Source organism: Desmodus rotundus, chromosome 11 (assembly GCF_022682495.2).
Source record: "Desmodus rotundus isolate HL8 chromosome 11, HLdesRot8A.1, whole genome shotgun sequence".
NCBI classification, from domain to species: Eukaryota; Metazoa; Chordata; class Mammalia; order Chiroptera; family Phyllostomidae; genus Desmodus; species Desmodus rotundus.
The window spans coordinates 3,391,307-3,404,775 of NC_071397.1; the positions used below are offsets into that span (position 1 = coordinate 3,391,307).

The following is a 13,469-nucleotide window of genomic DNA, read 5'->3' on the forward strand; positions in this document are numbered from 1 at the left end:
GAGGTCCTGCCTCTCCCAACTTTCAGGCCCAGCCAAGCTGTTTACAGTGGCTTTTCCATAGGAATGGCTTGTTTTGGCCCATGCTTCACATTTTCCTAAATTCTCTCCAACAAGCAGTATCTGGCTTCAGTGAGCCCTGTATCTCTTGCAAAGTTGCCCCAGGAGTGGCACTAGCAGCAGCTGGCCTTGGTTCACAGCTTGGGTTCACCCGGGCACCTCCAAGCCCAGCACAAGTCGCAGCCATCTGCAGATGACTTTGTAGCTTATGCTGTGTGACCCCAGACAGAACACAGGTGGTTGCTTCCCTTGGACGTGCCAACAGCAATCAAGGCTCAACTCCTACAGGAGGATGTACACAGCTCACATGGTGGGCACACCTTGAGCACCCAACTCGGGTAATAGGGGAGACTGAACCACGGGACTCTACAGGACGCCTGCTACATTAGGCCACTCTGCCAAGCCTGGGAAACTTAGCAGCTCCACCTAATACATAGAAACAAACCAGGGAGTTTGCCAAAATGAGGAGACAAAGAAACATGGCCCAAATGGAAAAACAGAACAAAACTCCAGGAAAAAAACTAAACAAAATGGAGGCAAGTAATCTTCTAAAGGTAGAGTTCAAAACACTGTTATAGTGATGCTCAAGGAACTTAGTGAGAACCTCAGCAGTATAAAAAAGATCCAATCAGAAATGAAGGATACACTAATTGAAATAAAGAACAACTTACAGGGAAACAGTAAGAGTGGATGAAGCTGAGAGTGAAATAAGCGATTTGTAATATAAGGGAGGAAAAACAACCAGTCAGAACAGCAAGGATAAAAAAAATGAGGATAGTGTAATGAGCCTCTGGGACAACCTCAGGCGTACCAACATTTGCATCATAGGGGTGCCAGAAGGAGAAGAGAGACACCAAGAAATTGGAAACCAATTTGAAAAGATGACAGAAAACTTCCCTAACTTGGTGAAAGAAATAGGCATACAAATCCAGAAATCAAGAAGAATCCTAAACAAGATGAACCCAAAGAGGCACATACCAAGACTCATCATAATTAAAATGTCAAAGGTTAAATACAAAGAGAGAATCTTAAAAGCAGCAAGAGAAAAACAGTTAGTGACCTAGAAGGGAGCTCCCATAAGACTGTCAGCTGATTTCTCAAAAAACCCAAAACAAAACAACAGACGACTTTGCAGGCTAGAAGAGATTGGCGAGAAGTATTTAGTGTGATGAGAAGCAAGGACCTACAACCAAGATTACTGTACCTGGCAAACCTATCATTTAGAATTGAATGCCAAATAAAGAGCTTCCCAGACAAGCAAAAGCTAAAGGAGTGTATCACCACCAAACCAGTATTATATGAAATGTTAAAGGGTATTCTTTAAGAAAAAGAAGAAGAAGATCAGGACTATGAACAATAGCTCTGGCTGGTGTGGCTCAGTGGATTGAATGCCGGTCTGCAAACCAAAAGGTCGCTGGTTTGATTCCCGGTCAAGGCACATGCCTGGGGTGTGGGCTGGGTCCCCGGTTGGGGCATGCTAGAGGCAATGGATGGGTGTTTCTCCCACACATCAGTGCTGCTTTTCCTTTTTCTCCCTCTCTTCCCCTCTCTGTAACAAGTAAATACTTTAAAAAGTGTATATGATCAATAAAATGGCAATAAATACATATGTATGAACAATTGAACCTAGAAAACACAACAAACAAGCAGGACAGAAACAGAATGATAGATGCAGAGAACATTTTGATGCTTGCCAGATGGGAGGGGTTTGGGGGGATAGGCAAAAAAGGTGAAGGGATTAAGAAATACAAATTGGTAGCCAAAGAACACATATGTATGATCTATAGACATGGACAATAGTGTGGGGATTGTCTGAGAGAGTCGGGGGGCTGGATAGAAGGTGGCAGAGGGAGAAAAATTGGGACAACTGTAATAGTATAAACAAAATGTAATTTAAAAAAAAACAAGTTCCAGGAGGCCTTCAACTGCATTTGTTCAAATCTTTGATATTCTTTTTTTTTAATACCTCATGAAATGTTGGTTTTTAAAAAGGATTTTATTTATTTATTTTTAGAGAAAGGAGAAAGATGGAGAGAAACATCAATGTGTGGTTGCCTCTCACACACCCCCTACTGGGGACCTGGTCAGCAACCCAGGAATGTGCCCTGGACTTTGGTTTGCAGGCCCCTGCCGAATCCACTGAGCCACACCAGTCAGGCAAATGTTTGATATTCTTTAAATTTTTATTTATTTATTCATTCATTCATTTATTTATTTTATTTATTTATTGACAGAGAGAGACATCAGTATGTTGTTCCACTTATTTATGCATTCATTGGTTGATTCTTGTATGTGCCCTGACCAGGAATCGAACCCACAACCTTGGCATATTGGGACGACACCCTAACCGACTGAGCTGCCTGGCTGGGGCAAACCATTGATATTCTCTGAGCTTTATGGTGACTGCTGGTTGTTTGTTTTTTGTTTTTTTAAGCCAAGGGGAACGAGCTCTGCAGTGGCCAGCAAACCCTTCCTCAACCAGGACCTGCTCGTCTGATTTATCTGGACTACAAAATCCCTTTGCTTAGCTGTCTGGTTATTTTTGGTGCAAAGGGTATGACGTCCTTAGGTATACCCAGGTTAACTCAGCTGGACCTTTTTGCTTCTGTGCTTGAGACCTTCTAAAAGTTTAGTTCTAGATTTTAAAACCCTGGCTGATTTCTTTGGTCAGGTAAACTAACATCTGCATTTTAGAATATTTGGAAGACACAGAGGGACACTGTAAAGAAGAAAATAAAAATTATCTAGAACTTTCCTTTCAGAGAATCACCACAGTGATGTGTATTCTTCCATGCTCTCTCTCCCCCTACATGCACACGCTCACACATCCTTTTTTTGGAAACCATAGTGAAGTCATATTGTAATACTGTTATTTAGCAGCTTTATTGAGACATACTCCAAATACCATAAATTCACTCATTTAAATTTACAGTTTGGTGCATCCACCATGGAAAACAGTATGGAGGTTTCTCAAAAAATCAAGAACAAAGCTGCTATATGACCCAGCAATTCCTCTTCTGGGTATCTACCTGAAAAATTGGAAAACACTAATTTATACAGACCTATGTACCCCGAGGTTCACTGTAGCGTTATTCACAGTAGCCAAATGTGGAGACGACCTAAGTGTCCTTCGACAGATGGCTGGGTAAAGAGGTGGCACACGTGAACGGTAGGGACTGTGTGGCCTTCGAAAAGATGAAGTGTTGCCGAGCAACAGCGTGGGTGGACCTTGTGAGTATCGTGCTAAGGGAAATAAGTCAGACGGAAAAGGACAAGGACAAGAACTAACTATACGATTTCATGCATATGTGGATCTAAAACAAAAAGGAATGACAAAACAGGCAGACAACAAACTCACAGATACAGGCCACAGAATGGTGGTTACTAGCGGGGAGTGAGCAGGGGGAGGACAAGAAAGTGAAGGAGGTCAATTGCATGGCGTGGGAAGGAAGCTAGACTTCGGGGTACAGATGTCGGGTTGTAATGTGCACCCGACATTTACGTGTTGTTACTGACCAATGCTAACTGGTTAATAACATATATTAATTAATTTAATAATTAATTAACATTTAACAATCAATAAACAATTTGATGGTTTTTAGTGTATTTGCAGATATACTAAATATACTAAATACTAACATACTAAATATATTAATCTGCTAAATTAGTATGTTTAGTGTGTTTGTGCAGTCATTACCATAATCTAATTTTAGAAACTTTTCATCATCTGAAAAGGAAACCTTGTATCCTTTAGCATTCACTCCCACGCTTCCCCACACTTTGTGTTCCCACAGATTTGCTTACTCTGGACATTTTGTGTCCGTGGGGTCATACAACATGTGGTCTTTCGTGATTGCCTTCTTTCATTGAACATAACTGTGACGCTGTTTTGAGACCTGCTTTAAACATTTAAACCACTAGTAATTAGAATAGAGTTTTCAAGAATGTGTTTTTAACAGCAGATCAGTATTCCTTCGTATGGGTGTATCTGAGCCCGTTTAACCAGTTCTGCTGATGATATTTAGGTTGTTTCTTATCTTTTGCAGTTGCATCTAGTGCCTCCTGTCCTCAGAAGTCACCTTTGTTAATTTGTTGGTTAATTGCCTGAGTCTTGACTAGCACAGCAGCTCTCTGAGGGCGGCCGCCTCGTCCTTGTCCTCCCGCCGCCTGCAGAGTCCTGCACTTTGTGGGCGTGGCTTTGAAAGTGTGGGTGTGGGTGCACGAGTGTATAATTCTGTGAACCAAAATGTAAGGGCAGTGACGTTTTGCCGAATTCCGGGGAGCTGTACTGATTTGCCCTCACTGCGATGTAAGAGGGCGCCGGACTCACTAAATCGGAGTCAGTTTGTAAAGGAAGTCCTGCGAACCAGTCAGTTTGGGAGCCAGTGGTCACACGCCCCTTTTCCTGGGCCTCGAAGCCCTGCCTGTTGGGTAAGAAGGTGGTGTCTAGGAGCTCTGACCTTGGTCCTCATGTGGCCCCATGGCATCACCTCCTTCCCTATTGCCTGGATGGGGGCTGCACGGCATTCTCCGGCTACTTCCCCTGTCGTGGGTGGACACCTCGGGGAGTGAGCAAGGTTGGGTTGGTCAAGTGCGTAAGAAGATGTTGGTTTCGGCTGCTGACTGCAACGTCTTTTGAAGTCATCAGAGAGATGTCACTCTGGAGGTTGTGTGCCGTGAAAAATAGAAATTAAGAAATGTTTCCAGGAAGTCTGATGCAATCAGCCCAGTCTGTCCCCTTGGAAGTGGCAGGCGCCCACACACTGGTAAACACGGCCTGAGTCACCCGCTGGCTGCACTCCCTACTCCTGTGCACACAGCTCTGTCTGGAAGAGCCTGCTGCCCGCCCGCGACGAGGACCATCGCCAGGGTTTCGGGTTAGGTCTCCCTGGGTCAGGGCAGCAGCCTCCTGCTTGTGGGTTCACAGCACTTCTTTTCTTCAAGGAGGAGTCGTGGCATCTGCTTGTTTTTCAGACGAGTGAGTGGGGTATACACTTGGGATTTGAAGGGAGAGCAGGATGGCAAGGCAGCGCTTGTGTGTAGCAGAGAGCTCACGTGCCCCTGTGTGGGGTCAGTGAAGGCCTGAGAAATTCACCTTCCCCAACAACAGCTGGCTGGTTATCCTTTTATTCACCTGTCCTGGTTTTCGTATTGCATTTCCCTCGGAGTTTGCTCCAAGCCTCCCCCCACTCCCCCACCGCTCTCATAAGGAGCTGCCTCCTGTGACTGCAGAGATCCCCTGTATTACATGTGCCTTGGCTCCTTTTCTTCGCATCTCAGGAATCTCTCATGTTCGGTCTTTCACATAAGTGTTCACTGTTTCGTTATTCAGCAGTTGTGGCTGGTGCGGTGTTAGACTCTGGAAATACACAGCAGGGAGGGATCGGCCCTGCCCTCTAGGAGGCGAAACATCTCCCCTCCCCGGCCTGGTTTCTCTTCCTCTCTGACTTCACCTTTGCCGCCTAGGTTCCCCTTGCCCCTCCCTGAGTGTGAGAGTCTGGGGGCTTCCGGCCCGCTGCCCCTCTCACCCTCTCCCCTTGGCCCGTCCTGTGGCAGTGACCTCTTACGGATACCAATACTGAACCTCTTTCCTTAAATCCTTCTCTGCTAAGTGCAGACCTACATGTCCACCTTTTTTTAGGGAGAAAGGAAGGGATGGAGAAAGAGAGGGAGAGAAACATTGATCATTTGCCTCTCCTACAGGTCCCAACCAGGGACTGAACGTACGACCCAGGTGGATCTGATGCCTTGACCAGGAATCGAGACGGCAACCTTTTGCTTTGCGGGATGACACCCAACTGAGCCACATGGATCAGGGCTGGAGCGCTCAGTTTTCAAGCAGAGCTCCTCTGTCTCCCCTCTTCCCACGTCTCCATTTCCTCCATTACATGCCATTCTTTCAGTTCCCAGGAGCCTTTGGACAGCTCGAACGCCTGTCTGCCATCCACAGGTGTCCTTCCCGTTCTCTCGGTGTCTGCGCTCAGCGTTCCGATTCACCACCTGTAATGGTCTGGATAGTGCCCTCCCCAAATGTGGTCCACGTCCTACTCCTCAGAACCTGTGACTGCGACCTTATTTGGAAAAAGGCTTTGTAGGGCTCTTCCCTGTGCTGCAGCTGTGTACGTATCTGCGCTTGTTGGCCTCCTCCCTGGGCCTGAAATGGGGCAGTGTTTCCAGTTTCCAGTGGTTACATGTTCATTCCTTCCCAGGTCCAAAGGCAGAGTTCACGGCCTTCCTCGCTACCCCAGCCCCTGCCTAGGTCAGGAGATGAGCAAGGCTGTGTACATAGCAACTGCAAGTGCAGTCCTTAGAGAGGCGGGTCTGGGTTTGAACCCTGGTTCTCACTCATTACCAGAGGGCCTTGGGCAGATTATTAACCCCTCTGAGCTTCAGTTTCCCCTTCTGGAAAATGGGCGTGATGGACCATTTTGATGATCAGATTACGCAGTGTTTAGCACTGTGCCTGACTCTGTGTGCTTTGTAATCGGAGAGAGTCAATCAGCCTGAACATCGAGTATCCGAAGCTTGGACTGGCCTCGGAGCTCTGACTCAAATCCAGCCTCTCCCTCCACCATCCCACCACACTCTCCTCATTGGTCCACTGTGCCCAGCGCTGGCAGGGGCCATGACTGTGGACTGCAGAGCGGGTGGTCTAGGAGGGTACACAGAATATGGACATACGTGAGGTCGTATGACAAAGCAGTGTGTCATACAAGAGTGTGGGTCTGGAGTTAGTCCCGGATTCAGCGTCAGGCTCTGTGCCCCGACCTCAGTGACCCTGGGGGAGTTTTCTTTGCCTCTACGAACCTGAACCTCGGCTTCCTCGTTTGTAAGGTGGGAATAATAGGGGCACACACCTCATAGGGTAACGGAGAGAATTAAATGAAAGGACGCTCATAAAACACGCAGCGTGTGCCTGACTCTTTGTGAGCACTTCGTGGATTTGAGTGGAAACGACCAGCGGCACCGTGGGGCATGGTGAGTGCCGTGAGGCCTGAGCCACTGGGCAGCACGGGTGCAGGGGCGGTGCTGCCCTGGACTGATGTGACAGGGAGACCTGGAGAAGCCACATCCCCAGGTTGTCTGCTGCATGAACTGCTGATTGCAGAATCAGCAGTGAACAGCACACAGGGACCTGCCGTTGTTTGAACCACAGAGCCCTTGGCATTTTTCTGGTGGTGGTTGTCGTGGTCTTTCTTGTATTGTGGTTGTCCTTTACTCGGCATCGGAGCAGGGTCAGCATGGGGAAACTGTGTGACTGCTTGAACTGAACGTTGAGACTGAGCAGTGGGAGTGGTCCACTCACTGGTAGCAAACCAGTCTGGCTCCTGATCCAGATTCTGTTTATGGTGAGTCTGGCTTCTGGTGAGTCTTTTTCGCCCATGGCTGCACAGACACAGAATTCCTCCTTCCAAGGAGCTTTCCCACTGTGTGTGCGGGACTGGAAGTGGCTCCGGCAGCCTGAGGCCCTCACACTCTTGGAGTGTCTCACCGGGTCCTCACCACCCGGCAGGAGCAGAGCTTGGATGGGCCAGGAGTATGTGGGAAACACAGGTTTACTGCCATAGTCATGGTGAGTCCTGAGACTGGGGCTTGGGGTTTGGTGGCTTTTAGGGTTTTTTTTAAAGAAAGAAATAAGAATTAGGTACATTATTTTTTTAATGGCTTTTTAAAAAGATTTTATTTACTTATTTATTTTTAGAGAAAGGGGAAGGGAAGGAGAAAGAGAGGGAGAGAAACATCAATGTGTGGTTGCCTCTCATGCGCCCCCTACTGGGACCTGGCCCACAACCCAGGCATGTGCCCTGACTGGGAATCGAACCAGTGACCCTTTGGTTCGTAGCCCGTGCTCAATCCACCGAGCCACACCAGCCAGGGCAGCATTATGTACATTCTTAATACTGTGTTGCTAAGAATCTTCTCTGAAGAAGTCTGGAACAACCACTGACCTTGTGTTTATGGGGCATCTTCACCTGGGAGTCTGCAGAGCTCCTGAATCTCAGCATGCCCCCAGATGACCCTTATATTTTCTCCACACCTGCTCCTCCCACAGCCTCCACCGTAATGGGAATGAACCCATGCCCTTGGTCACCTGGCAGTTGTCCTCCATTTGTCCCCTCTCCCCAGTGTCTCTCTAATCAGTCACCAGGGCTTGTTGATTCTTCCTCTTTAGTGCCTCTCCTGCTTTGCCTGGAAATCTGCTGACACTAGCGCCACTTCGGCGTGCGGTGATTTGCCCCATGTTTTCGTCCTTTCTGTCTCGGGATGTTTTACAAGTTCTTTCATGAACAGAATCTGAAAAGTCTGTCCCAAATGCATTTAATTCATTTACATTTTGAGGATTTGACTTAAATATATGATAATGTTTTGAGTACTGGTCATATACTTTTCTTTTTGCCTGTTTTTCTCCTTTCCTGCCTTCTGTTAGATTTTTTCTTTATTCCCTGTACTGGTTTGAAAAATTATACATCGTATTTCTATCCTTACTCTTACTTTTCCTTCATCTTTTGACTACATGAAAATAGTACTGTGAGCATCTGTAGTTTTACTTTAGTTGATCCGTTTCTCTATATATTTTTGTTTCGAACCACTGGAAAGTACATATGGATTTGTTTTTCATTTTCTTACTCAGGCTTGGTGTGCCAGGTCTGTTTGAAGTTTTTAAAAAACCTTTTATTTTGGAATCATTTTAGGTAAATTTAGAGTTTGAGTTTCAGTATCTCTTCACCTAGGTTCCCCTATTGTTATTTAAATTCTGGGAAATCCTCAGTCATTATCTCTTTGGCTCCCTCCCATTTCTCTACTCTGGCTTTCTGGAATTCTTTTTTTTTTTTTCCTTGCAATGCTTTCTTAGATCACCCATTTCTATTTTGTCTTTTTTTAAATATATTTATTGATTATGCTATTACAGTTGTCCCATTCCCCCCCCCCCACCTCCACTCCGTCCTGCCCATCCCCTCCCTCCCACATTCCCCCCCTATAGTTCATGTCCATGGGTCATACTTATAAGTTCTTTGGCTTCTACATTTCCTACACTATTCTTACCCTCCCCCTGTCTATTTTCCACCTGTCATCTATGCTACTTATTATCTGTACCTTTCCCCCCCTCTCCCCCTCCACTCCCCTGTTGATAACCCTCCATGTGATCTCCATTTCTGTGGTTCTGTTCCTTTTCTAGTTGTTTGCTTAGTTTGCTCTTGTTTTTGTTTTAGGTGTGGTTGTTAATAACTGTGAGCTTGCTGTCATTTTACTGTTCATATTTTTTTATCTTCTTTTTCTTAGATAAATCCCTTTAACATTTCATATAATAAGGGCTTGGTGATGATGAACTCCTTTAACTTGACCTCATCTGGGAAGCACTTTATCTGCCCTTCCATTCTAAATGATAGCTTTGCTGGATACAGTAATCTTGGATATAGGCCCTTGCCTTTCATGACTTGGAATACTTCTTTCCAGCCCCTTCTTGCCTGTAAGGTCTCTTTGGAGAAATCAGCTGACAGTCTTATGGGAATTCCTTTGTAGGTAACTGTGTCCTTTTCTCTTGCTGCTTCTAAGCTTCTCTCCTTCTCTTTAATTTTGGGAAATGTAATTATGATGTGCCTTGGTGTGTTCCTCCTTGGGTCCAGCTTCTTTGGGACTCTCTGAGCTTCCTGGACTTCCTGGAAGTCTATGTCCTTTGCCAGATGAGGGAAGTTCTCCTTCATTATTAGTTCAAATAAGTTTTCAATTTTTTGTTCTTCCTCTTCTCCTTCTGGCACCCCTATAATTCGGATGTTGGAACGTTTAAAGATGTCCTGGAGGTTCCTAAGCCTCTCCTCATTTTTCCGAATTCTTGTTTCTTCATTCTTTTCTGGTTGGATGTTTCTTTCTTCCTTCTGGTCCACAGCGTTGATTTGAGTCCCAGTTTCCTTCGCCTCACTATTGGTTGCCTGTACATTTTCCTTTGTCTCTCTTAGCATAGCCTTCATTTTTTCATCTAGTTTTCGACCAAATTCAACCATTTCTGTGAGCGTCCTAATTACCAGTGTTTTGAACTGTGCATCTGATAGGTTGGCTATCTGTTCACTGCTTAGTTGAATTATTTCTGGAGCTTTGAAGTTCTGTCATTTGGGCCATTTTTTTTTTTTTTTTGGTCTTAGTGCTTCTGTTACTTAAAGGGGTGGAGCTTTAGGTGTTCCCCGGGGCAGGGTAACGCAGGTCGCTGCGCTGTGACGCTGTACGTGGAGGAGGGGCCCAGAGGGAGTAATGACCCCCGCTTCACTCCCCACTGGATTTGAGCCTCTCCCTGTGCTACCCACAATCAAACTGGGCCCCTCTGGTGCTGGTTCCCCAGTGGGTGGGCTTGTGCACGCCCTAGACCCCTGTGGGTCTCTCCAACGACCTCTCCTGTGAGGCTGGGATTTTCTCCTGCTGCCGCCCCAACCCCCACGGGTGTTTTCACTCAGAGGTTTGAGGCTTTATTTCGTCCCACTGGAGCCCTGGGTTACACGGTCTGCCTCTCTCCCCGCCTTTCGTCCCGGTTTATCTGTGCGCGAATTTGGGGCGCGGGGTCTGCTACCCTCCACACTGCCTGCCCCGCTCTCCGTCACTCCGAGTCCGGCCCTCTCGGTTTATCTGCGCGACCATAGGGCCGCAGGGTCTGCTAGTGCTCGGACTGCCTGCCCCGTTCGTCCCACACTCCGCCAGTCTCGGTCCCGCCACAGCAACGCGAGTCCTCTCCACCCCGGCTGCCCGTCTCTGCCCCTCCTACCGGTCTGCATGAATGTTTATTTTTTATCTCCTTGATGTCGGACTTCCTTGTAGTTCGATTTTCTGTCAGTTCTGGTTGTGCGAGGAGGCGCAGTGTGTCTACCTACGCCGCCATCTTGGTTCTCTGGAATTCTTCTTAGATATACGTTGACCATTCTGCCACCCAAGTCTCCATGTCCTTTTTTTCTGTGCTGCTTTATCCTTTTAAACATCTAAACTTTCTCATTGTGTGCTCTCCTTCAGATTGTTCTGTTACTTCTGATTCTTGTGCTGCTGCTCAATCTTCTTGTGTCCGGTGCTTGTCCCTACTGATGGTTTATTTCCTTGTGGGTTTGTAACTCTGTGTTGTGAACTTGTGGTCAGGATGGGCTCTATTTTATGGGCAAGTTTTATGTCCTGGGTTGTGAAGGTGTTTCTCAAAGCAGTTTGCTTCTGGTGGGGCCTTCTGTAGGTGTTTCAGTGGTCCTGGCTCAAAGTTTTGTGTTTTGGGTTTTTTTTTTCCTAAATCCTCACCCAAGAACATTATTGTTTTCAATGCTTTTGGAGAGGGAGGAAGGGAGAGAGAGAGAGAGAGAGAGACATCCATGTGAGAGAGAAGCATCGATTGGTTGCCTTGAATATGTGGCCGGACCAGGCCAGGGGATGCACGCACCCACCCGGGACTGGAGATTGAACCTGCAGCCTTTTGAGGACGAGACAACGCTGCCAACTGAGCTATACAGCCAGGGCCTGGCTCCGTTTTTGTGTTCGTTTGTCAGCTGGCAGCCCATTCAGCGCTCTGTTAGTGTAAAGTCAGATTCACACACATCGTGGGCGGGGCTAGCCCCGTAGTTTAGTTTGTCATGGGTGACCTCCCCGCCTCCACACAGCCTTGGGGAAGTGGCCGGCTTCTTGTTGCTTTCCTAAGCTGGGCAGCCCTTGAAGGCTCTCATCTTGTTACCAGGACTCAAAGCCACAGCGGGGTACTAAAACCACTTCATACGTGGTTTCAAAAGTCTGTAGGTCGTTTTGGTGTTAGTTCCACTTACTGTTCGTATTTTAGTTTTTCTTGTGATTTTTGGCACGTGGGATATTTTTCTTTTAAGGTTGACTATATGTTTAAGGATGTCATTTATTTTATACAGTATTTCTATGTGACTGTAGTGGAAAGGGGAAGTGCTTTCACGTTAATTCAGTCCACTGTAGACTTGCCGAAAGTTCAAGGCTAAGCCCTTAACAGGGTGGATAAAGCCCTTCATGATCCAGCCCTTGCCTGTCCTGTATACACTTCCCTTTTTTACACTTCAGCATGTACTGCAGGGCTTAAAAGCTCATGTTTTAGAGTGCAGCTGTTTGATTTAGAACCTACATTTACCCTTTTGTAACTTGTAATTTTGGACAAGTTGCTCATCCTCTCTGCGCCCCGCTTTTCTCTTCTGTAAAATGGCACCGTCTGGCCTGTGGTAAACGGGTCCCTGTTGCCCTCTCTGCTTGCGGACTGCAGTAGAGCGCACTCCGGCTTCTGCACCTTTGCTCGTTCCTCCCAGGAAGCGCCTCTCTCCCTTTGTCTGCCTTTCTCAACCCTTTCAAAAGAGTGGCCTTTGCTTTTTCATGCTGGGTCTCTTTTATAGTAATTATCACTCCGTGGGTTGCTGTTGTTTACACGTCTCCTTTCTGTACCAAACTCTGATCCCCTTGAGAACACAGTCTTGCTTTTCTTGGTGCTCCAAGCTCCTGGCAGTCTACCTGTCACTTGATGTTGCCTGTTGAGTTGAAGGGCGTTGAATTCACGTGGTTGACTAGAGGCGAGGGCTGGGAGTGGTGGGAGACACGGATGCAGGAAGAGAGAGCAGGAAAGTTTGGTTTTTGGAAGATTGTGTGCCGGGTTGGTGGAAGTGTGGCTGGGACACAGGGCAGCAATTCCCAGTCTAGCTGAGGCGCCAGAGATTAACAGCCAGCCAGCAGCCAGAAAAAGCCCCTGCATCCTGCAAACTAAAGTGGTTTCTGGCCTTGAGAATTCCTGTCCCATATTCCATCCCCAAACTCAGTTTCTCTGAGTGCCAGGAAGAGGAATACAAACCAATTATAATCCTTAGTGGGCCCTCAGAACCTTTCGTTTTAGAATAGGGCTTCACTTCTGGAAGGGACCGTCGCTTTAGGAGTGGATGATTCTGCATGTCGGGGCCTCCAAGGAGAACAGGGCATGAAAGCTCAGTAGCCTGGTGTTTAGGACAAGTGTCGCCCACGACTGCCCGTCATTTCCAGACCAGTTGCGGTTTCTACCGCTTTTGAGAATTCAGCAGTGAAAAAAGGCGGATTGGATAGGCCCCGGGCGGAGCTAAACAGGGCCTGTGCCGTCCCTCCCCCTAAGCTTCATCTGAATTCTCTGCCCTCTTGGGACTCTGTCACAGGAATATTCTCAGATGATCCTTGAAGATCCCTAAAGGGTGTCCAGTTGACTGTCATCTGGTGGGAGTGGTGAACAGCCATAGCACTAACTCTCAGGCCCCTTGGCTGGGATTTCAGGAATCAGCTTCAACTCAGAGCTAGGCGCAGGGCAAGGGGCTGGCGGACAGCTTAGGCCCACACACGTGATCGCCATTAGTTCTTTCCAGCAACTCAGTCTGTAGTCGTGAATTCAGCACCTGTGCGTTCACTACTGTGCTGGGTGCTGTTGCTGACGA

At 47.1% G+C, this 13,469-nt stretch overlaps 1 protein-coding gene across 7 annotated transcripts in view; it reads left to right on the top strand.

Annotated features, from left to right (window-relative positions):
* The window catches only part of PPARD (peroxisome proliferator activated receptor delta), an 83,861-nt gene that overhangs the window by 23,514 nt on the left and 46,878 nt on the right, over positions 1 to 13,469 (top strand). The window lies entirely within an intron of this gene.